Below are 25,545 nucleotides of genomic sequence, written 5' to 3'. Positions count from 1 at the left end.
CAAATCTAGTTAGCTTTTCACTTTACTAATTGTGTGTCCACTTGGAACACCTGTCAAGAATAGTGCCTGTGCTGAACAAGTTGTGGTATGTGATTGTGATGAAATACTGTTGTGCTATAAGAAATGATGAGCAAGGTACTTTCAGAAAAAACCTGGGAAGACTTATATGAACTGATGGAAAGTGAAATGAGCAGAACCGGGAAAACATTGCATATAGTAACAGTAATATTGTATAATGATCAACTGTGAATGACTTAGCTATTCTCACCAATACAATGATCCAAGACAGTTCTGAAGGACTAATGATGAAAAAGGCTGTCCATCTCCAGAGAAATATCTCATGGAGTCTGAATGCAGATTGACCCATACACACACACACACACACACACACACACACACACACACACATATATATATATATATAGTTAAATGTAGTTTTTAATTTTATATTTATATATTATTTATATATATTTCATTCTCTAATTTAAATATATATGTATACATATTTCACTTTCTACATTAATCTTGGGTTTGGGATTTTTTTCTTTTGTTTTGCTTTGTTTTCGGTCTGCATTTTTTTCTTTTTTGCATTTTTTTTGCAACATGGCTAATATGGAAATGTTTTGCATGACTGCACATATATGACAGGTATGAATTTGTTTGCCTTCTCAAGGAGGGGGAGAGGAGGTAGAGAGGGAGAGAATTTGGAACTCAAAATTTAGAAAAATGAATTAACATTTTTGTGTGTGATTGAGAATTTTTTTTAAAAGAATGGTACCTACATTTTCAGATACTCCCACTGCCAGAGTAGATTTCTGGCTTGATTGTTTGTCTTTGTTACATGAGAAAGTTCTATTGGTGGTTTCTTTTCTCTCTCTCTCTCTCTCTCTCTCTCTCTCAATCTCTCTCTCTCTCTCAATCTCTCTCTCTCTCTCCTTCTCTCTCTCTCTCTCCTTCTCTCTCTCTCTCTCTCTCTCTCTCTCTCTCTCTCTCTCTCCCTCCCTCCCTCCCTCCCTCTCCGCTCTCCCTCTCCTCCCCCTCTCCCCCCTCCCCCTCTCTTCCTCTCTCTGTGCGATTGTTTGCGTATTGTTTGGAAACTGACAATGGAATAGAAACAAGCAACACTGAAACATCTTTCAAAGCAATGCTGTCAACTTTACCCAAGGAGGTTGATGTGCCGATTCTAAGTAAATGAGCCTCAGATCCTTTATGGCACCCACTGGTTGGTTATAGATGCCACCTTCTCCTTTTATAACTGTCTCCTTGATTCTGTGCCTCTGCACCAATTGCATTGAGTAGAAGTTCACATTCCCCCAATTCAGGCTTTAAGCTGGAGGTTAGCCTGACCTCATTGCTGCTAGAAATGGCTGGGGCGGTGGGGGGGGATGTCAGATTATCATTTGTGTCTCTGTTTTTCCCTCTTCACAACTGAGTGTCTGATTTATCTTTGCATTTCCCTGGTTTCCTTTATAGTAGGATTTTTAAAAATATTTGTGTGTTGGGGGAGGGCAGAAATCAGGAACTTTGGTAAATTAATATATACTTGGGATGATAGGATTATGAGTTTAGATCTAGAAAGGATTTTAGAGACAATCTTGTACAAGTCACTTATTTCACAGATGTGGAAACTGAAGCCCAGAGGGGTTAAATGACTTTCTCAAAGTCATACAGATGGTGACAGAAACAGGATTTGAACCCAGGCCCTCTGACTCTGAATCCAGTGTTCCTTCCATTGTGTACCATTTACCTTTGAATATTCTGCATGGCAGTGACTGTGAGAAATCTAAGCTGGATTGAGAAGGAAGGGAAAAGAAAAGACATTATTTGTGGCAGTACATAAGAGAAGGCTGCTCCATCCAGCTCCTTCGGCTTTTGCTAAATGAGGTGACAGAGTGGGAGAGTGTTGCTGTGGGGCTGGGCCAATTTATTTTATTTTTTTGAATTCATGCCCAGAGGCTGTTTGCAGAGAGAATATTTTTAGAAATGTGAAAATAAATACAATTAAATTAGAGAGATGCATGGAAAACATTTTTCCCCTACTAAAAGTTTGTCCTTTTGACCATTAAAACTTATGTAATGGCATATTCTCCTTCTTCTTGACTGATGATGTGTGTTTGCCACATTCTCTAATTAAATAATTGGCTCCCTCTAATAATGATGATCGCCAGGAAAATTAACTATGGGTCAAGGGCCTGTGACTAAAAAGAAATCAGGATGGGAACAAAGAGAAATTGCAATAAAAAAGTAGAATGTCTCCCTCAGCTCCAATCTTGTACTTATTCAAGCTCTCAATTCTTGCTGACCTGAGTTTGCTATGTCACTCGGTCCCTGAGAAATATGAGAAGGACTAGTGAAAAGCCTGTGGGAGACATAAGAAAAAAAGGAGGGGCACCAGGGCACAAGCTGAGGGCATTTCTTTGGTTCATGGGCTTATAGGGAGGGTATTCTTTACAGAGTTTGGTTGAAAAACTCAGTTTCAATTTCTTCTCCCTTCCTTCCTTCCTTCCTTCCTTCCTTCCTTCCTTCCGTCCTTCCTTCCTTCCTTCCTTCCTTCCTTCCTTCCTTCCTCTCTCTCTCTCTCCCTCCCTCCCTCCCTCTCTTCCTCCCTTCCTCCTTTCCTTCCTTTCTTCTTCTGTCTGTCTCTTTCTCTTTCTCTGTCTCTCTCTCCCTCTCTCTCTCTGTATGTTCATAGGTAAGCATGTGCATGTATGTAAGTTGGGAGAAGGGACATAGAAGAAAAGGGGAAGATGACCCTTGAGTTTTTAGTCGGGGTATGACTGCTTGTAGAGCAAAGAATACTTTGTTCCAAGCTTGAGCAGATGTGCCGTGGATTTCAGAGCTATTTCTATACAGCCAGCTCTGCCACACCAGCACTCCTCCTTCCCCAAGAACTGCCAACCGGGACCTGACACAAATCTTAAGCAGGCTCTGCACTTCTGCTCTGATCTGCCACTTAATTCCTTCCACCAGGTGGGCCTGGGGCTGGAAGTAACTGCAGATGTAGTTCTGTAGCTGCACCACCCCTGCTGCCCTCGGGGCAGTGGCCAAACTGCTAACTCTGTCCCCCCGCAGCTTTTCCCACTAACCTTCTCTGTTGTCTTTGGTGTTTGTGGGTTGAGAAGTCTGGTAACTGCCACAGCTCACTGATTCAGGGTGCTAAGGCCTGCTCCACCCGGCTCCTGGTATGGTTGGTCCCCGCTGCCCACCCTGGGCTCTGCTCCCAGCTCTATGGGGGATATACCTTAACCAGAGACCATCCAGGCTGTTCTGGGCTAGAACCCTGCTTCCCTCTTCTATTTTGTGGGTTCTGCAGTTCTTCTCTGTTGTCTTTGGTGTTTGTGGGTTGAGAAGTCTGGCAACTGCCACAGCTCACTGATTCAGGGCGCTAGGGCCCACTCTTCCTGGCTCCTGGTCTGGTTGGTCCGCATGGCCCATGCTGGGCTCTGCTCTGCTCCCAGCTCCTTGCATGAAGCACCTCACCCAGCAACCAACCAGGCTGTCCTGGGCTGGAGCCCTGCTTCCCTCTGCTATTTTGTGGGTTCTGCAGTTCTAGAATTGGTTCAGAGCCATTTTTTATAGGTTTTTGGAGGGACTTGGCAGGGAGCTCCAGCTAGTCCCTGCTTACCAGCCGCCATCTTGGCTCCTCCTCCTGGAGATACAAAGAGGAAAGCAAATGAAGTCTTTGCCTTCAAGGAGCATAAATTCTAATGATCAAGAGTGCAAGTGTACATAATAAAGCTTCCTTCCTACCCTGGGGCACTCAGCATTCTCTCAAGACAGTCCAGTTAGCCTCCTTTCCCAAATACTTCAGCCACTTACAGAACAGATGGAACACAGCCTTAGAGTGGAAGGCACTAGCAGCTGCAGGTCAGGGTTGGGGGATTGGAAGACCTACTAAAGAAGGTGGTGTTTCAGCTGAGTCTTGAAAGAAAACTGGAATTCTACTAGAGGGAGGAGGAATAACATTCTGATCCTTTTCTTCAATACTTCAGGTATTGTGGTTTTTGACTTCTGCAAGACAGGGTAGCAGATCCCTAGGGCTAGAAAAAGATCCTAATATGCAGGTATTGTTTTCTTTTTCTCTGTGTCCATAAAACTTGGTACAGGGTCTGGAACACAGTAGGCACTTAATGAATACTTGTTAATTATTTGATACAGCATAGTGCTCTTTACTCATGTACAGTATAGGAAAATAAAGAGGTCACTCAATCTTTAAAACAGTGCCTTGTATATGTACACAACCTCAAAACAAGACTTTCCCTAAATAGGGAGATAGGCAGAAATCACCCATTGGGATTAGAGTGTGTTTGTCTATGGTGAATACATTATATATATATATATATAATATATATACACACACATACATACATACACACACGTGTATATATACACACGTGTATATATGTATATATTTATGTATATACATATATACATACATGTATACGTATAGTGAGTCATGAAGGACTATATATGTAGTGAGTATATGTATGTAGTGAACATATATGTCTATATGTGCATGTATATGTGTATATATACTGTGTGTGTATATATATATACATACATACATATATATATATATATATAGAGAGAGAGAGAGAGAGAGAGAGAGAGCACATGAGTGTGTGTATGTGTGTTTTCTCTCTCCCTCTTAAAATAGTGTGCTTCACTCAAGGAAGGCTGATTCGACTCCTAAGTGCCTTTCCTCAGGTTGGCTGACTTACTTTGGGGAGAGATTTACGCTGATCCATCTTCATGTACAGAGGAGTTTGATTTCTGAGTGCCTCTGGGAATCCCTCAGAAATTTATTTCATGCTTGAAATTTGGAAAGCATACAGCTCAGCACTTCAAAAGAGGATTTCCACTCTTGTGAAGTTATCTCCCATCTGCGGGCCTTGGACACTATACTGGTGTCTATAGGAATCATAGCGGAATGGGATGTGACTAAAAACTTGAGTCTTTCGAATTCATTTCCTCCTTCCCCCCACTCCACTCCAATTCTCCTCACGTGCTTTGTAGCCACTTTAAGTGAGCATGAGAGCTCTCTAGGAGCTTATTGCAGAAACACTGAAGTTGTGTCTAGATACATAATGGGTTGATTGAGTCTGATTTCCCCCCAAAGCTGAATCCAGCAAAATGGCTGGGGATATTTATTGGGTCACTGGGGTGTTATAAACTTGTGGTGTAGCAGAAACGACCCTTGATTTAGATTCAAAGGGCCTGGGTTTAATACCAGTTCCACAATGGGACGTGGAATCAAGAAGATCTAAATTCAAATCCTGTCTCAGACATTTGCTAGCCATGTGACCCTGGGCAAGTCACTTAATTTCTATGTGCCTCAGTTTCCTTATCTGTTTTATGGAGTTAATCATAGCATTGACTTCCCCAAGGTTGCTGTAAGGATCAAATGAGTTGACATATGCAAAGCTTTTTGCAAAATTTGAAGTACTGTATTAATATTGTTGTTATTACTATGTGAACTTGGGCAAGTATCTTCTACTCTAAGGCTCTCAGTTTCTATAAAATGTGTGTAATGGTAGAAGGTTGGACAAGACAATTTCTAAGGCTCCTTCTGGCTTTGATTCTTATGAACTGGTAGAATTAAACTTTTTTTTCCCACTGAGTCTCTCATTGGGATGAACACTATCGTAAAGAAAGCTGGTAGATTCACAAGGACAACAGTAGGACTTGTCCAATAGAAAGGGGAAATTCCTCCAACTCACAACTGTATTCTCTAAATATCTTCCACTTATATAACACTGAATGTAGTGGGAAGAGCCCAGGACTGGGAAGTGTAGGAAGTCTGAGTTCTAGTCTTGGCTTGATCATTTACTAGCTCGTGAACTTAGCAAGTTACTTTCCTTCTCTGTGCCTCAATTCCCCAAACTATAAAATGAGAGGGTTGGACTGGATAATCTTTGGGATACCCCAAAGATGTACAGTTTTACAATTCTACATTTTTCAAAATCCTTTCATTTTGATCATTCCATTTTATTCTCACAGCAACTCTCAGGGAGATGGCATCTGTGTTATTCCTTTTTGACAGAAGAGGAAGCTGACACATGGAGTATGAAGTGACCTGCTCTGGGTTTGATTAGGAACAGAGAGAGAAGTAGAATATGGGTCTTCTTGCCCTAAATGCCTTGCCACTATATCCTGTTTTGTGACTCTCTGAGAAAATAGTAGTAATAGACTGGAAATGTTGAATATTTGACCCATTCTAATTCAGTGGCCTATGTTGTTGCAGTTTTAATGAGTTTCAAAGGAGCTAGCAGGGACAATGCAAATGGTCTAATCCAACTTGCTCATTTTACAGTTGAACCTGAGGCAGAGTCAAAGTCATATATGCTAAGCACCTTTGTGCTAAAGTTGGGGCTTCTGACTTTCATACTGAGGAACACAGATTATCATACTTTATTTTTAGTGAACTACAAAAAATTATGATAATAATTAGAGGAACCACCAGTAGATCAAAAATCTTCATAAGAAAATTGATCATTTCACATTTTGTATTTGTATGAATGTATTGATTCCAGTAAGAGCAAAAAAATGCATAGCAATGGTACTTACACTAAATCAAGCCTTATAACTACAGAAACATAGGACTTTAACCCTGTAGAACTTAGGATGGAGATAAGAAAACTAATATGCTAATACTATAATAATTTGAATGATTTAATGGGTGTGCATATTTCTTCCAACCATACAAATGACCTTCAGAGAACATTTCATACTTTGGAAGATGCATAAGAACTGATATATAGAGAAGCAAGCAGAACTAAAATAACAATTTATACCGTGACCATTATAATAGACAGAAAAACAGAAATGAAGCACACTTGAACTCTGATCAATGTCCTGACCAGCTGTGACTCCAGAGGACTAATAGTGAAGGATGTCTAGACAAAGAGATGGCACACCAGAGGTTCAGAATGAGGCATATAGTGCCAGGCTTGGCCAATGTGTTTATTTGCTTTGCTTAATTCTGCTTCTTTGTTACAAGGGAGGGTTCTATTTTAGGGAATCAGAGAGAGAAGCATTGGGAATTTACAGCTTTGTTAAGAACATTAACTTTTTTTTTTGAGACTGGGTCTCCTTATCTTACGCAGGCTGGAAGTGTTATTCGCACAGGTCCAATCCTATTACTGACTGCACAGAAGCTCTGACCTACTCCAATTCCAACCTGAATCAGTACACTCCTTAGTCAGCTGGTGCTCCAGACTCCTGGAGACTCACCATATTGGTGCTGAACTTATTACAGATGGCCAGTAGGCTTTAGCCCTACCATAGCTCAGAACTCTCAAGCTAAAGCAACACACCAGTCTCAATTGTCCCCAGTAGCAGGGGATTACAGATTACCACACATGGGTAAGAACTAATTTAAGAGAGAGGGGAGGTGAAGGTAGGGAGAGTTTGGTGAGTTGCATAACTGAAAGAATTTATCTCTTGGTGGTCACTGACCTTTTGGTAGTGAGCCTCTCAGAACTTAGCTAGGTTGTTCCTTTCATGACAGATGCACAAGACATAGTATGTCACTGACATACACAAATTGCATTTCCAGTTTGTTAGGACATACAAGAGCCTTTGCCTTACTGACATAGCCTTCAGAAAACCCAAGGTCATCGTTAGGTATATTTATATGTATATATGTGTGTATGTGTGCGAGTGTATATGCATATATGAATATACACCTTAATAAATGTTTGAAAGTTTTCCTCACTTCTCAGATTTTCCTAGGACATCTTGCCTGTATCTCTCCATTACCCTTTTATACTCTCCTTTGTATGTTTGTATACATGTGTATATATGCATATATTATACATACATGTGTATGATACACATGCTAGCTCATGACACACGTGTTATATGCATATATACACTAGTTCAGGGCCCAGAATGCAAGAATATGTCCTTTAAACCATCAGACCTGCTTCCAGCCCAGCCCCTATAGCCATCCTCAAGGGAAGAAATCATTGTGGAAATCGCTGTGTCCACCTTCCTCATTATTACAAGTAACAAATGCCTAATCAATTTTCACCATCAGGTATCATGAATGAATTAATGAATTTGTGCTAATAGGTATTTGTTGAATCAAATTCAATATTAGGCAGAGATAGGGAAAAAAACCCTGGAAACCAGCGAAGATGATGCTAAAGAATCAACCTAGGATTCCAGCAGGATCCAAATTGGAAGGTACCACCTGAAAGCTGGAAGAAGGTGTACAGGTCCAGTTCCCCAGGGCAGAGTAAGGGAGACTAAAGATTCCCCAAAGCAGAATTTCAGTCCCAAAGCAGAGTAGAGTACTCTTTCTAATCCTCCAGAGAGCCTTTGGTGAGGATTTCATACTCGGTAGAACTTTTAAGAACTGCTACAGAGCAAGAGACAGAAGAATAGAGCTTTCCTCTCTTGGAAATCAGAGGCAAGGTCAGGAATCTATCCAAGTGAGCTGAAAAATTGCAATTCTGCAGTTACAGACTGTTACACCCAGGAATAAGAATCATTCACAAACATTAAAGAACGTGGATATGGCAGGATGGGAAGAGCCATGAACATGGAGTCGGAAGCCCCTGGATTTGAGTACTGGCTCTAATACTTAGCATTTGTATGATCTCATGTATAACCTTCCTCAATTTTTTTTTAATTTAAATTTATTTATTTAACATATTTGGTTTTCAGCATTGATTTTCACAACAGTTTGAATTACAAATTTTCTCCCCATTTCTACCCTCCCCTCCACTCCAAGATGGCTTATATTCTGGTTGCCCTGTTCCCCAGTCAGCCCTCCCCTCTATCACCCCCCTCCCCTCTCATCCCCTTTTCCCTTCCTTTCTTGTAGGGCAAGATAAATTTCTACTCCCCATTGCCTGTGTATCTTATTTTTTAGTTGCATGCAAAAACTTTTTTCTTTTGAACATCTGATTTTAAAACTTTGAGTTCCAAATTCTCTCCCCTCTTCCCTTCCCACCCACCCTCCCTAAGAAGTCGAGCAATTCAACCTAGGCCACACATGTATCATTATGTATAACCCTTCCACAATACTCATGTTGTGAAAGGCTAACTACATTTTGCTCCTTCCCAACCCATCCCGCTTTATCGAATTTTCTCCGTTGACCCTGTCCCCTTTCCAAAGTGTTTGTTTTGATTACCTCCACCCCCATCTGCCCTCCCCTCCATCATCCCCCTCCCCCGCCTCCTGTGGGGTAAGATACCCAACTGAGTATGTATGGTATTCCCCCTCAGGCCAAATCTGATGAGAGCAAGGTTCACTCATTCCCCCCTCACCTGCCCTCTCCCCTCCTCCCACAGAACTGCTTCCTCTTGCCACCTTTATGTGAGATAATCCACCCCATTCTATCTCTCCCTATCTCCCTCTCTCAGTATGTTGCTCTCTCATCCCTTAATTTCATTTTATTTCTTTTAGATATCTTCCCTTCATCTTCAACTCACCCTGTGTCTGTCCTCTCTCTCTAAAAACATATATATATACACATACATACACATACCATACATATACACATAGATATATACATACATACACATTCACTTATATATATATACATAAACACACACACACACACACACACACACACATATATATATATATATATATATATATATATATATGTATATATGCATATTCCCTTCAACTACCCTAATACTGAGGTCTCATGAATCATACACATCATCTTTCCATGTAGGAATGTAAACAAAACAGTTCAACTTTAGTAAGTCCCTTGCAATTTCCGTTTCTTGATTACCTTTTCATGCTTCTCTTGATTCTTGTGTTTGAAAGTCAAATTTTCTATTCAGTTCTGGTCTTTTCAGAAAGCTTGAAAGTCCTCTATTTTATTGAAAATCCATATTTTGCCTTGGAACATGATACTCAGTTTTGCTGGGTAGGTGATTCTAGGTTTTAATCCTAGCTCCATTGACCTTCGGAATATTGCATTCCAAGCCCTTCGATCTCTTAATGTAGAAGCTGCCAGATCTTGGGTTATTCTGATTGGGTTTCCACAATACTCAAATTGTTTCTTTCTGGCTGCTTGCAATATTTTCTCCTTGATCTGGGAGCTCTGGAATTTGGCGACAATATTCCTAGGAGATTTCTTTTTGGGATCTATTTGAGGAGGCGATCGATGGATTCTTTCAATTTCTATTTTGCCCTGTGGCTGTAGAATATCAGGGCAGTTCTCCTTGATAATTTCTTGAAAGATGGTATCTAGGCTCTTTTTTTGATCATGGCTTTCAGGTAGTCCAATAATTTTTAAATTATCTCTCCTGGATCTATTTTCCAGGTCAGTGGTTTTTCCAAGGAAATATTTCACATTGTCTTCCATTTTTTCATTCCTTTGGTTCTGTTTTATAATATCCTGATTTCGCATAAAGTCACTAGCTTCCACTTGCTCCAATCTAATTTTTAAAGTAGTATTTTCTTCAGTGGTCTTTTGGACCTCCTTTTCCATTTGGCTAATTCTGCCTTTCAAGGCATTCTTCTCCTCATTGGCTTTTTGGAGCTCTTTTGCCATTTGAGTTAGTCTGTTTTTTAAGGTGTTGTTTTCTTCAGTGTATTTTTCCGTATTTTTTGGGGTTTCCTTTAGCAAGTCATTGACTTGTTTTTCATGGTTTTCTCGCATCCTTCTCATTTCTCTTCCCAATTTTTCCTCTACTTCTCTAACTTGCTCTTCCAAATCCTTTTTGAGTTCTTCTATGGCCTGGGGCCAGTTCATGTTTTTCTTGGAGGCTTTTGTTGTAGGCTCTATGACTTTGTTGTCTTCTTTAGGCTGTATGTTTTGGTCTTCTTTGTCAGCAAAGAAAGAATGCAAAGTCTGAGACTGAATCTGGGCGCGTTTTCACTGCCTGGCCATATTCCCAACCAACTAACTTGACCCTTGAGTTTTTCAGTGGGGTATGACTGCTTGTAGACTAACGAGTTCTATGTTCCACGTTTGGGGGGGAGGTGCCAGCTCTGTCAGACCTGCACTACTCCTTCCCCAAGAACCCCCAGTCCAGACTGGGCTTAGATCTTCAGCAGGCTGTTGCACTCCTGCTTTGATCCGCCACTTAATTCCTCCCACCAGGTGGGCCTGGAGCCAGAAGTAACAACAGCTGTAGCTGCCCCACCTCCGCTGCCCCTGGGGCTGGAAGCCGAACCGCGAACTCCTTCCACTCCCGCAGCTTTTCCCACTAACCTTCTCCGCAGTCTTTGGTGTTTGTGGGTCGAGGGGTCTGGTAACTGTCGCAGCTCACATATTCAGGGCGCTAGGGGCCCCATCCGCCTGACTCCAAGTTTGGTTGTTCCACGTCGCTCAGGCTGGATTCTGCTCCACTCCATTCCCAGCTCCCAGCTCCATGTGGAATAGACCTCACCCAGAGACCATCCAGGCTGTCCTTGGCTGGAGCCCTGCTTCCCTCTGCTGTTCTGTGGGTTCTGCCATTCTAGAATTGGTTCAGAGCCATTTTTTATAGGTTTTTGGAGGGACTCGGTACAGAGCTCACTCTAGTCCCTGCTTACCAGCCGCCATCTTGGCTCCGCCCCCACCTTCCTCAATTTTAATCCTCAAGTCCTCCATTTATAAACTGGTCAAAAAAAGACTTTCATGACTTGCCTTACAGGGTTCTTTTAAAGCCAAAGACTGTGTCATTCCCCATGTCCCTTAAGTGGTATGGAAATAGGAACTGTTGTTATTACTCAACCTCCCTAAGCTTGTATCCTCTAACCTTCTAGAAGGGGCCCCCTGACCCCTAACCTAATTCTTTGGATAGAGGTAGCTTACATTAGCTTAGGGAGGCCAGGGTGAAGGTCAGAAACCAGCCTGGGTTGGGGTGAGGGAGCTCTCACGTCTCATTTCAGCAAAATGCCAATGATGCTTTTCTGCTCATCCCAGTGGGCAAGCAGGTTGGCAGCTTTGAAACCTGGCAGCTCCTGTAACTGGAGCACAACATGCATGCACAGAGAGCTAGCCGTCTGGCAACATATTGTTGTTCGGGGTCCTGCAAAAACACAGAGTGCCCTCTGTATCTCATTTCATCTGCTCGTAAAGCAGCAGGGTTGCAGATAAACCCACATGAAACCCTGGGTAAATTATTAAATCTGAATGCTGGCCCTGGGATCCAGAGCCCAGTGGTGGAGATTAAACATCAGATTTAGGGCTACATCTAGACCCAGAGAAAACACTTCTAATTGTGCAGATAATTCTTCATTGTTCATGGCCGACAGCATCCCATGGATAAATGGGATTTACAAATTATCCCCAAAGCTCCTTTGAAACTGTAGCTTCTATCTTCTCCATGACAAAGCTAACCAACCCCAATTTTTCAGAGTGCCTAAGCAGGAACAAAACTGACAGGTATAAGCAGTGTGTCTTTTTCTTTTCCTTGGGAAAGACCGTTAGGAGCTAGAAAGGACTTTAGAGATCCCTGGATACAACCTCTTTGTTTTACATAGAAATAAAGTTGAGGTCCAGACATGATTTTTATCAGTCATTTGGTGAGTCGTTGGTGGACCTGGGACCAGAGCTATAACTAGGACAGGGCAAGTGGGGCTTTGTTGTAGGATTCTGAATTGAGAGGCTGTGGAGAACAATTCTCCAACAGAATAGAAACAACAGATCTTAATTCCTCCTATAGGCAGCTACCAGATGGCAGTTTCTTACCCCTACTGGCTACACTGTTGGTGAGATTCTTCCCAGTCTGGCCTTGCTGATCCCCACTTTCACTTCTCCCCCTTCAGCATCCTCCTGAGAAGCAAGTGCAAGGTATCACAGCTTAAAAAGTTCATCTGAGAGTGCATATCATCCCACTTGCTCTGTGTGCTGCCCCAGGCACAAAACTGAACAGTTTCTATATTGCTCTCCCTATGACTGGGACTTGCATCTTTAGACACTTAGTTCAGTGATCTTTCTGCTTTAGAATGTTATATTCTTTTCCATACTTATCCCACTGTGGCCCTACATTGTTCTTCTATGATGTGAGAACCCAGAAGGGTAAATTATTGCTACTAGGAGGGCCATCTTCACATTAGACTAGGGAGAACTTTGGATGAGGTTTATTCTCTTAAACTGACCTAGACATGGTCTCAGTTCATGTTGCGAAGCAGGGCAGCTGGTCTATGGGAGAAGGAAGCCACCAGCTGCTGCCAATGGTCCCTATGAGGGCACCAGCCTCTCTTCCTTTTTGACACTGTTTTGTATACACCTTCTAAAACTAGAAAGACCTTAAGCCCCCAAGTTAGTGTTAGACAAGGCCTTCTATCAATGTTGTGGAACTAAGTGTCTTGTAAAAACATAGGGTAAGCAAACCACATGTGGCCTCTTTATGACAAAGCAGGATTTTCTTTTGTATCTGTGTTTGTTACCTTATGTTATGTGGTTCCTGGGGAAAATCTCATGTTTTAGGTTATGCTGTAAGCTGCTTGAGGTCACAGACACAGGGTTGGGCAGTAATGTATCAATTACACAAATGCAAATCAACATACTTTTTTTTCAGACCTACTGTGGGCAAAGCACTATACTAGAGCTTATAGACATAAAGACAACAATGAATCTCTTCCAGACATCAAAAGGTTTTTATTCTGCTATCCCAATGTCAATGATAATCATCCTTGAAAATATCTTTGGAATTCTTCCACATTCTTGGGTGGGCCTATGCCAAGGATATTAGGAGGCTTACAATCAGAAATCATAGGACATTACAAGCGACATCATAACATGTAAACTGTACCTCTCCCTGTCCCTTCTTGAGTCCCACTATAGTCCTAAAGGGACCAATGTAGGTCATATAGAAGCTGAGTGAATAGCTCAGAGAATTAGAATTGGATAGAGTGCTGGCCCTAGAGTCCAGGAAACATGAGTTCAAATCTAGTCTCAGACACTCACCTAACTGTGTAATCCCAGAAAAGTCACAAACTCTGTTTGCCTCAGTTTCCTCAGTTGTTAAATGTGAATGATATTAATAGCACCTGCCTCCAAGGGTTGTTGTGAGGGGCAAATGAAATAATAATTGTAGAGGACTTAGTACAGTGACTGGCCCAGAGTAAGTGCTATATAAATGCTTACCACCACCACCACTACTACTACTACTACTACTACTACTACTACTACTACTACTACTAGATGTGGTATTCAATTATTTGAATGAATGAAGGATCTGTGGTCTGTAAGCAAGGGTGCTTCCTAGGTAGTGTAATGGATGGAGAGCAAGGACTGGAGTCAGGAAGATATGAGTTTAAATCCTGCCTCAGATACTTACTAGTTATGTGTTCCTCATCAAGTCACTTAACCTCGGTTTGCCTCAGTTCCCTCGTCTGTAAAATGAGGGTAATAAGGGTTGTAGTGAGGATCAAACGAAATAATTGTTAAGCACTTAGCTTAGTGCCTGCAGCAGAGTAGAGTAGGTGCTATGCAAATGTTAGGTATTGTAATTATCATTATTATTATCCTATAAGCTAGAGAGAAAGTCAGTTCTCAAGGGAGGAATGGCCCCACAGAGGAAGAAGGAGTCAAAGATCTGTCTGCCTGCTCACCATTCTAGCAAGAAGCATTGCCACAATAAACTCACAGGATTCAGAGCTTAGAGATCTTTTAGCTCAACCTTCTTCATTTTCCAGACTAGGATCGAAATTTTGAGTCCCCGACAGTGCCCAGCATAGGCTCTACAAACGAGGAATGAATTACAAATATTTGTTAAGTTGAATTCATTGCTAAATTGGATTAAAACTGAGGACCTTGAATGCCAGACCAAAGGATTTGAATTTGATTTCGCAACAGTAGAGAGTCTTCGAAGATGTTTGAGCGCCAGCTGTTGACATCTAAACTGGGGATTAGTAGAAACAAAGGAGGTTGGGGGATGAGTGACTTAGGCCCAAAACTGAGATAGAAGAAGGTTGGCAAGAGACTTCAAAGGGTCAGAGCAAACTTTGCTCCCCTCATGGTTTTTGTCAGTAGACCAGTCCCACAAATGAAAAACATGCTAAATGGCCTTGGAGCAACATTTTCTTATTCATGACAACTTTTATCTACAAATTAATGAAGGGGGGAAGAGGAGCAAAATGGTATCGTTGAAAGGGTTAAAAAACTTTGGCTTAAAAGCCCACCACCAAACTCTAGCTCTGCCCTTTACTAGCTGCATGGTCTTGGATAAATTATTTAACCTCTCAGAACCACCATTTCTTCATCTTAAATTAACCATAATTACACTTTCAAATGTGCAGCCTCTATGTCTCTCTCATCACAGTCGTCTTGAGGAAGTAGAAATTCAAGAGACATTGAAGAAAACAAATGTGGGGAAAGTAGCTAGCCAAGACTTCCATTTGAGAGGAGAACTCTGCTGGAGTTGATGCAATTTTGATGGCGATGAGGGATTGATTATCAAGGTGTCTGAAATAGGGGAATATGTTAAAGATTTGGAAAAAAAAACGTTTGGACTTTACCCACCCCCCAAAAAAGGTGATAAAAGAATAAAGATAAATACCAACCCATATATTGTCCCATCTATATAAAAATTTCATGAGGCTAATCTAAACCTGCTTTTTTATTGTACGCATTGTAAACTTTTTAAACATTTATTTTTCAAATTTTGAGTTCCAAACTCTCTTCCTCCTTCCAATCGTCCCCCCACCCATTGATAAGGCAAGCAATATAATACATATGAAGTCATGTAAAACATTTTATTCCTGCTTTGAAGGTATCTGTGATACAGGCTTGAGAAAGGAACAAGCTGGGGTTTGAAGAAACATTCTAGAGAAGAGCACATTTCTAAGATCACAGAATTAACTGAAAGGTATAGAGAATAAAAGATCCCTCTGTACTTATTGGTTGTTGACTACTCAGAAGAGCAAGATGCTCCCTTGAAGATTCTCTTCCAACAAGGTGCCTCCAAAGCACACATCAAAATCACACAAGGCTTCTTGAACTTATAACAACTATGATAACTTTGTATTTCTATAACTTTCTTTTTTGTACCAAGGCATAAAGATGTTTATTCATAGCACTTACAAATATGGAGCTACTGCTTTTAAATAGAGATAGAAGAAGGTTGACAAGATCATCATGATGAACTGTGCTGTCACTGTCATGGAGAATAGCAGTAAATTAATCTTTTAATAGTTATTTATTAAATGCCTATTATTTGCCAAGAATTCTGATAAACATTGAGAAGAAAAATACAAAGAGTAAAACAGTGCCTACTTTCAAGGAAGTTACATCCTAGTGGAGGAGGAAACAAGTAATATGTAATGCTAAATAGAATAAATTTAAAGAGAGCAAATACAAATAAATACAAATTCATTAAAAACGAGGTTTTTGGAAGAAATAATCTTAGCAGCTGGGCAGCTAGGTGGTGCAGTGGATAGAGGGCTGGGCCTGGAGTTAGGAAGACTCATCTTCCTGGGTTCAAATCTCAGGACTTGGCACTTCCTCACTGTGTGACCCTGGGCAAGTCACTTAATTCTGTTTGCCTCAGTTTCTTCATCTGTAAAATGAGGCTGGAGAAGGAAATGGCAAACAACTCCAGCATCTTTGCCAAGTAAAAAACAGTTGAATGCAACTGAACAACAGCATCAACAACATTGCAGTGAATGCCTAACACATGAATTCATAACTCCGTTGGGGGATTGGTGCAATAATACTTCATACAGTTGTGGTGATTAGCCAAAGAAATCATGTAAACAAAAGTCTTTGCAGCACTAATGTGCTATTATACACATGTGGGTTGTTATTATTTTAAGAGGCAAAAATGAACAAAGGACCATAAATAACCACAATGGTTTCTTGGGACTTCATTATCACTCTGGGCTGAGCATTCTGTTGCCGGGCAAAACATGTCTGAACAGAAAATCATTCTGTTCCTTTCCAAAAGAAATATGGGGTTAACTGTCTTGAAAGATGTTGAGGAATGAGTTAAAGAAAAAAAAAGAACACACCACTTGGCTTATTTTAAGAGAAATATTTCAAGAGAGGCTGCTAGAGCTACTGAGCATAATTTTTTTAAAAAAGCTTTTCCTGTATTTCAACCCCCAAGAGATCACTCAAGGAGAAGGATAAAACTTTGTGATGAAATGAGGACTGGAGTTGAATATGGCAAAAAGTTTTATTTCTAACAGCTCCTTAAAAATGTATTAAATGGCTCCTTAAAATGTAGCATTTGCTGAATATCTACTAACTACATGGATGAAGGAGACAGCAGCACCCTCCCCGCCCCAGCCACCATCCAGAAAAGCAGTCTGTGGACTCTGTTGGATGACTTCAAAGTGTGTGAGGAAGAGGTATTAATTAAAGCAGAGCAATTTGAAACTTGCCAGTCTCCAAGGAGAGAATAGATACTCTGTTTTGGTGGGCCAGAGAAGCATAAAAGGAATGCTGTACTGGAAGGACGCTCTTTGTGGGCTTATGCTAAGCTTTTCTTCTATTTGTATCTTCAGGGCTTAGTATGGTCCTTTGTATATTTTAAGTGCTTAATAAATGTTTTTTCCTTCTTTCACTCATTCGTTTACATAGCTTGCAAAACAAATCCTTAAGGAAGAAACTAGCAAAAAGAAAAGTGGTCCATCTTGACCTCCCGAATGTAGATTTAGGAATGGCAAGTACAGAGATGATACACTTAAATTGGTAGGAATGTTACAGAGGAGCTGCTCCAAGTGGAATCAGTGCTGCTGACTGGCCAAAAAAACCTGGATTCTAGCCCCTTCTCTATCACCAAGTAGCCATGTGACCTTTAACGAGTCATTGAACTTGTCTTGGCCTCAGTTTCCTTAATGGTCAAGTGGGGATAATAATATTTGCATTACCTACTTTACTGGGTTGTTGTGAAGATGCAATAGGATCACACACGCACATCTATATCTATACATACACACATATGCACACACATCCTTATACACACATATCCATATGCACACATATATATCCATATCCATATATTCATACATATACACCTACTCACATATATATCCATATCTATTTATCTATTGATCCATCCATGTGTACACACATATATCCATACATGCATGCATGTACATCTGGATAGCCATCCATACACATATATCTCCATTCACATACACATATATAGATATACACACATATATATCATACACATCTATCCATATAAACATATCCATCCATACACACATATCCATCCAACTATATAGATAGTAGATATCTATGGATAGATATAGATATGGATTTGTATACAGATATATAGATATAAATATATATGGATATATATGGATTATATATGGATATCTATATGGATCTCTATTTATATAGATATTTCTATATATGGATATCTCTCTCCATATGGATATCTATATCTATATATCTCCATACACATATGCACATACACATATATCTTCATACTTATCTATACATATATATCTGCCCATATCTATCTATCAATCCATCTATCCATATGCATCCATTCATCCATCCATCTATCCATGTACCACTTAGCCTCATTTGGTCATTGTTGGGGTTTTGATGGCCCAGAGTGAGTGTAAATAGCAATTCTGTCTGTTATGGCTACCAGATTGATTTTTTTTAACTAGGTAAAAGAGGGCATTTATTTTTGTCACATTTCTTACCTAGCGTTAATCACTAAAGGGGAGTTGCCTCAGACAAACTGAGATCTGAAAAAGGCTTTTGTTTAAAAAGGCCAAGTCTCCCTGCATCTAGGGCCATTTCCAGTCATCTTGATCTGTATCTTGCCACTGGACCCAGATGATCAGGAGGAGAGAGTGAGACTGGTGATTTTGCCTAGCAAGGCCTCACTTAAATCCAATTCCATTGCAAGTCAAGACAGTACCTTCCTGATGTCATAGTCTTCTTCAAGAACAAAGGGCAAACAACAATAATACCATACATATCCATTCATGCATATATAATATGCAAAATATTAATCAAAACACATCCATCCATACCTACACACATATATCCATCTATCCACATATATATCCATATTCATACACATATCCATGTATCCATCCATATTGACATATATATACATATACACACACACCCATATACACATGGATATCCATATCTATATATATATCTCACTATAACCATAAATTGCTATAGAAATATCTGATACAATTACACCAAACCCTAGTTTACACAGACAAAAGGAAAGAGAAAACAGAACTGAGGAATCCAGTGAAGATGGCCAGTTGGAGACTTCCCAGAACCTCTGATTGGAAAGGGTCCCCATCTTAACCTTACTTGGCCAAGAATTTGCCTGTAGCTTCTTGACAAGTAGTCCTTCATCCTCTTTCTGCTTGAAGATGTCCAGTGAGGGCGAGCGTACTCTCTCCAGAGAAAGCACGTTCCATTTCAGGATAGATCTAATCGCTGGAGACTTTTTCCTTTCCTTCAGGCCTAGTTATGCTTGTCTACAATTTCACCCAATTCTTCCTTGTTTTATTCTCAGGGACCAAGCTCAACTAGTCAAATCCCTCTTGTACGTGACAGTCCTTCTAATACATGGATATGAGTCCCTCCCATCTTTTTTTTTTCCAGGGTAACTATTCCCAGCATATCTGATCATAGTTGCAGAGCTAAAGAGACCTTAGAATACATCCAGTTAAGGAATTCTTATTCTAGGGTCCAGGAACTTGTTTTAAAAACATTTTGATCACTGTACTTCAATAGAATTGGGTTCCATTGCAATCCTATGTATTTTATTTTATGTACTTAAAAGCATGATTTTGAGAAGGGGACCATGGGCTTCACTAGCCTGCCAAAGGAGTCTGGGACACCAAAGATGATTAAGAATCTCTAATCTAACCTGCTGATTTTACAGATAAGGAAACAGGCCCAGAGAGATAAAGTGACATATAGGTATAAGTTGCGGAACAAGAATTTCAATTTAGCTCCTCTGATTTCAAAACAGGTTCTTCCCATAGCACAGTGGAAGCAAAACAACATGTGTATGTGAAACCTATGACAATATAAAAAAGAAACCAATGTCAAAGGTAAAATAATCCAGAATGAGGTGGAAGGGGCCAATGTCACCTTCAAAACATTTCTTTTTCAGTCTTCCAGTTTGTCAAAGTTTTCATATATGGTGGTGGCTAGGATGACCCACAGCTAAGGCAACTAGGTGGCTCAGTGGATAGAGCAGGTCTGGAGTCAGGAAAACCTGAGTTCAAATCTGGCCTCAGACACTAGCTATGTGACCCCGGGGGCATCACTTAACCTTGTTTGCCTCAGTTTCCTCATCTGTAAAATGACTGGAGAAGGAAATGACAAACCACTCCAGTATCTTTGCCAAGAAAACTCCAAATGGGGTCAGGAAGGACTGGACATGGCTGAACAATGACTCAACAACCACCACCTCTTTTTGCTGCTTTTTAGTTGCTATTTAAAAGGGAAACACTCCAAACCCCAAATTACCAACTTTGAATGTTCAGGGTCAGCACAATCATTTCTGTGATCACTGCTCTGATTGGGGACTGTCTTAAAAAATGCCCAGAGAACCGTCCAGATAGTGTGAATTTTCCTGAATGACTGAGCATGTTAGAATTGTCAGCTCCTTATGGAGTGTGCTTCCTCTAGAAAGAACAGTCTTGCCATCACTGGACATCTTTAAGCAGAAAGAATGTGAAGGGCTACTTGACAACAAGCTACAGGGAGATTCTTGGCCAAGTAAGGATAAAATGCCTTCCGAGGACCCTTCGCAATCAGAGGTTCTGGGAAGTCTCCAAATGGCCATTTTCACTGGATTCCTCAGCTCTGTTTTCTTTCCTTTTGTCTGTGTAAACGTGGATTTGGTGTAATTGTATCAGATATTTCTATAGTAATTTATGGTTATAGCAATATATAGATGTTGATATGTATGGACATACATGTGTGTCTGTATGGGTACCCTGTATGTATGTATATATGTATATTTGTATGGATATTGATATCTAAATCTATCTATATGTGGATGGATGAATATATGAGTGTCTAGGTATCAACATCAAGAACATGTTGTATTTGATGACCTTTAAAGTCATTTCTAGATTCAAGGCTCTGATTCTGACCTGTTTTTATTGTTGTTTAGTGGTGTCTGACTCTTCATGACCCCATTTGGGGTTTTCTTGGCAAAGATACTGGAGTGGTTTGTCATTTCCTTCTCCAGATCATTTTACAAATGAGGAAACAGGGTTAAGTGACTTGCCCAGAGTCACACAGCTAGTAAGTGTCTGAGGTCAGATTTGAATTCAGGGTCTTCCTGACTCCAGGCTCAACTCTCTATCTTCTGAGCCATCTAACTACCTTCAGATCAGTGATATCAAACTCAAATAGAAATGGGGGCCACTAAATCATACATAGAGATTCTTGGGGGCTGCATATTGACTTAGTGAACCACATGTTAACATTATGTTTTATCGTATTTTTATTTATTCTGTTAAAGATTTTCCAATTATATTTTAATCTGGTTCTGCCACACTGAGGATTGCCCAGTGTTTGACATGACTCTCAAGATATATCCCAGCAGTGGCATTCTTGATGCTAGGCATGACACCCGTGAGTGGGCATCAGAATTTTCATTTAGATTCTGTCTTCCCAGGAGCCCACTGTATTTCTGATCTGGTTTGATACAGGTGGGCTTTTGCTAATGACCAAGGCTGCCATGAGTGTAAAGGAGTGCAGTCTTAGTAATGGCAATACTGAACTAATGGTTATAAAGCAGATTGAGCTCCTCAGAGATGGGTCCAAGATATTATTTGTCCAGCTGATGAGGGGATTAGCTCAAGCTTTGGTTGTTTCTGTGGAGCAGGGCAGGTGATTAATTTGGATACTAGAGAATTCTCTACATAGCAAAATCCGTGGGTTGTGCAGAAAAACCCTGGGTAAACAAGTTATCAACACTGGATACCTCGAATCCTATCATCTTCCTGAGGAAAGGTATCCTGTTCTCGGCCAACCTTGTTTAATTGCTTTTTGAAGAAGGCTTTGGCAGCAGAGTATTTTACATTTTGGATTGACTTGAACACCATTTGATGAGGTCAGCACTGCCCCAGGCAGCCTAAATCTCTAGGCAGCAGAAGATGGGAGCAGACCTCCTTCACCTTGGCTACAATAAACCGTTTATATTTCCAATATGACAGTCTCATTTCAGTCCCTATTTCCCACATTTGGATATGGAATGAGTTTTGTATGAAATTATCTGGCACCTTCCTTTTCTCTTTCTACTTTCTCAGAGTGAACCAAAGTCCAAACCACGGATATTCCTGCTCAAAGGTCTCAGAAATATTAGGGGGAGGTGTGTACCCTCCTCCACTTTCTCCTTTATCCCACAAGATACAAGGTGTATGAGAAGACAGGCTGGACAGGGGAATAGAATCACAGAACCAACACTAAGCAAGATTGGGAACAGGAGAAGTTTGTTTTCCAGTATCTCTTTGTCCTCCTTTCAACGGTCAGCTCAAATGGAAGTTTAGGTGGTGAATTGGCTAGAGCTCTTGGCCTGGAATCGGGAAAATTTGAATTCAAATCTGGCCTCAGACCTTGGGTAGGTCGTTTAACCTCTGCCTGCCTAAGTTTCCTGCGAAATGGGGATAATAATAGTGCCTACCTCCCAGGGCTGTTTGAGGATTTAATGAGATAATATTTGTCAAGTACCTGGCACATAGTAGACAATTAATGAATATTTGTTCCCTCTATTCTTGCCATCATCTGCATAAGGTCTTTCCTGATTCCCCTGGCTGCTCGTGCCCTACACACTCACATTACTTTGTCTTCATTTCTATACACGTCGATGTGTGCCCTCATCTACACTGACAGAATGTAAGTTCCTTGAGGACAAGGACTGTTTCCTTTTTATCTTTGTATTCCCAGTGCTTAAGGCTTAATGAATGCTGGTTGATTGATTTATTAATCCTTTGCTTCATTGTCACTCCCTAACTCTGCTGTGGCTGAATGCTGTCATCCCCCAGCCAACTGCTTCAGCATTCTGAGACGGTTTGGCTTAGCCCTACAGGCTGGACCTTTTCTTCTCTCCTTGCCCTTATCAACGTTTATATGTTGTTATTGAGTTGTCTTTCAGTCATGTCTGACTTTTCATGACCCCATTTGGGACTTTCTTGGCAAGGATACTGGAGTGCTTTGCCTTTTCTTTCTCCAGCTCATTTTACACATGGGGAACTGAGGCAACCAGGGTTAAGTGACTTGCTCAGGGTCATGCAACTAGTAAGTGTCTGAGTCTGGATTTAAACTCATGAAAAGGAATCCTCCTGACTCAAGGCCCAACACTCTATCCACTGTTCCACTTATTCACTTATCAGTACTATATGTTCCCTCACACGATCCCTTAGCAACTAAAGGGGAGGCAGCTTAAAGAGGCTTGAACTGAGAAACTACGTAACAATAATATTTTAACAGAATTATAGTATTTTAGAGCTGAGTAGGAACTTAGAGAAAGTTTAACAGATGAAAGAACCCAGATGTAGAGACAGCTCAGGACTCAGAACCCAAGAGCCTTGGAAGTAGCCATGCCCCTGCAGAATTCCAGCCAGGACCCCGTGGCCATCACTGAGGGGAGTAATCCCTTTGGAAAAGGAGTTCACCTTCCTCACCGCCAACATCAACTGCCACTAAATGACAGGTAAGCCCAAGAGGCCAGGCAGTGGCCAAAATGCCTAGTCTACCCCCTGCAGCCTTCACTCCTGGAAGCCACGTTTTAAGCCATTTCTATGGGCACCTACTGAAAACCCAGGGGAAAAATAGTTCTCATCACCCAAGTCCTTCACGTGTCAAATGCCTTAACAGCAGAAAGATATAGATTTTATCCATAGAGATGACATGAAGGAAGATGCACCCTGAGGACCTTGGGAATTTTCTATCTAACTTGTAGTGTAAACATTGTAAATGTACTGTCTCCTTTGGAATGTGCGCTCCTGGAAATCCAGTTCTGTCTTACTTTTCTACTTGTGTCTCTAGCTATTAGCACAGTGTTTAGTTAGTCCATTGTAAGCTCTTAATACATGCTTTTTCATTCATTCATTCTGTTTATTTTTTTAATAGCATATTCCTCCTTTAATTAGAGTTATTTGCCAGGATATCTCACTTCCCCAACTAAATCTTACAGTGCTTGGGGGCACTGAGTAGGGAGACACTAATGCTAGCCATATGATTTTGGGTAAATCTCATTGAATCCCATTTTTTCATCTATAAAATGGGGATAATGCTTGTAGTATGTACTTTTTTTTCATAGGGTCATAATTTGGAGCTGAAAGTGAACTTAGAGGGCATCTAAACCAACCCTTATAGAGCAATAAACCAAAAAGACCAGAGGTAAGTAATTTACCCAAGGTCATTCACAAGGTTGCTTTGAGGAAAGATCTCTATGAACCATGAGGCTCATAAATAAAATATAATGATTTAAATGTAATAAATATAAATTTGAGTGGTTGTTTGAGGCCTTGCACATAGGGATTTAAAAAAATATTTAAGAGGCACCTAGGTGGTGCAGTGGATCAGAGCTCTGGGCTTAGAGTCAGAAAGGTGTAAGTTCAAATCCTGCCTCAGACACTTATTAGCTACGTGACCCTGGGCAAGTCATTTAAGCTTTTTATGCCTCAATTTCCTCATCTGTAAAATGGGGGTAATAATAGCACCTACCTGCCAGGTTGTTGTGAGGATCCAATGAGATGATATTTGTGAAGTCCTTAGCACAATGCCTGGTATAGGGTAGGTGCTATATAAATGCTAGCTGCTGCTATTATTATTATTATATTTGTAGAACTGAATATAATTTGTCAAGTGTCAACAGGATCCAAAGCATTAAGAGTGAGTACTTGGACTTAGAAAGATTATCAGAAGAGATAACACGTGTCAAGTGTTTCAGAAACCTTAAGGCATGACACAAGTGCTAGCTGTTTTTAAAAAATTGTTATTAGTGTCATTTAATTAATAAGCATTTATTGAGTATCATCTCATGCACAGATGCTGCTGTGGTTAGGAGCCATGTGTGGAGGAGTTTGATACAAAGAAACAAGAGGCACAGTTGAGGTCTTTGGGTCTAGTTGGGAAGACAAAACAGAAATATATTGGAAAAGTGAGAGAGCCCTACAAGGCAATGTGTAATCAAATGCTTAATTGTAGGTGGGCATTTAAGTGCTAGTGGTTCAGAAAGCGAGAGATCCTGCTAGGAGAGGCTTCACTGTAGAGGAAAGAATTCAAAACTCAAGTTTGGAGAAAGAGGCTCATACGTCAGCTTGGATACTTACTAGCTGTGTGGTACTGCTTTGGAGCTTCCCTTTCCTCCTCTGTTAAATTGAAAAAAAAACATACACGCAAATACATACATATATACATATATATATATATGTAGGTGTGTGTGTGTATATACATATATGCCTACATATTGTGTGTGTGTTTTACTTTGCAACATGCCTAATGGGGAAATATGTTTTACATGACTTCACATATATAATCAAAATCATATTGCTTGCCTTCTCAAGGGATGGGAGTGAATTTGGAACTCAAAATTAAAAAAAAAGAATGTTAAACTTTGTATTACAAGTAATTGGGAAATATTTAATAAAATAAGTAGAAATTTTAAAAAGTT

The sequence above is a fragment of the Trichosurus vulpecula genome, chromosome 6 (genome assembly GCF_011100635.1).
Source record: "Trichosurus vulpecula isolate mTriVul1 chromosome 6, mTriVul1.pri, whole genome shotgun sequence".
Taxonomy (NCBI): Eukaryota; Metazoa; Chordata; class Mammalia; order Diprotodontia; family Phalangeridae; genus Trichosurus; species Trichosurus vulpecula.
Note: the sequence above shows the minus strand (reverse complement) of the source record.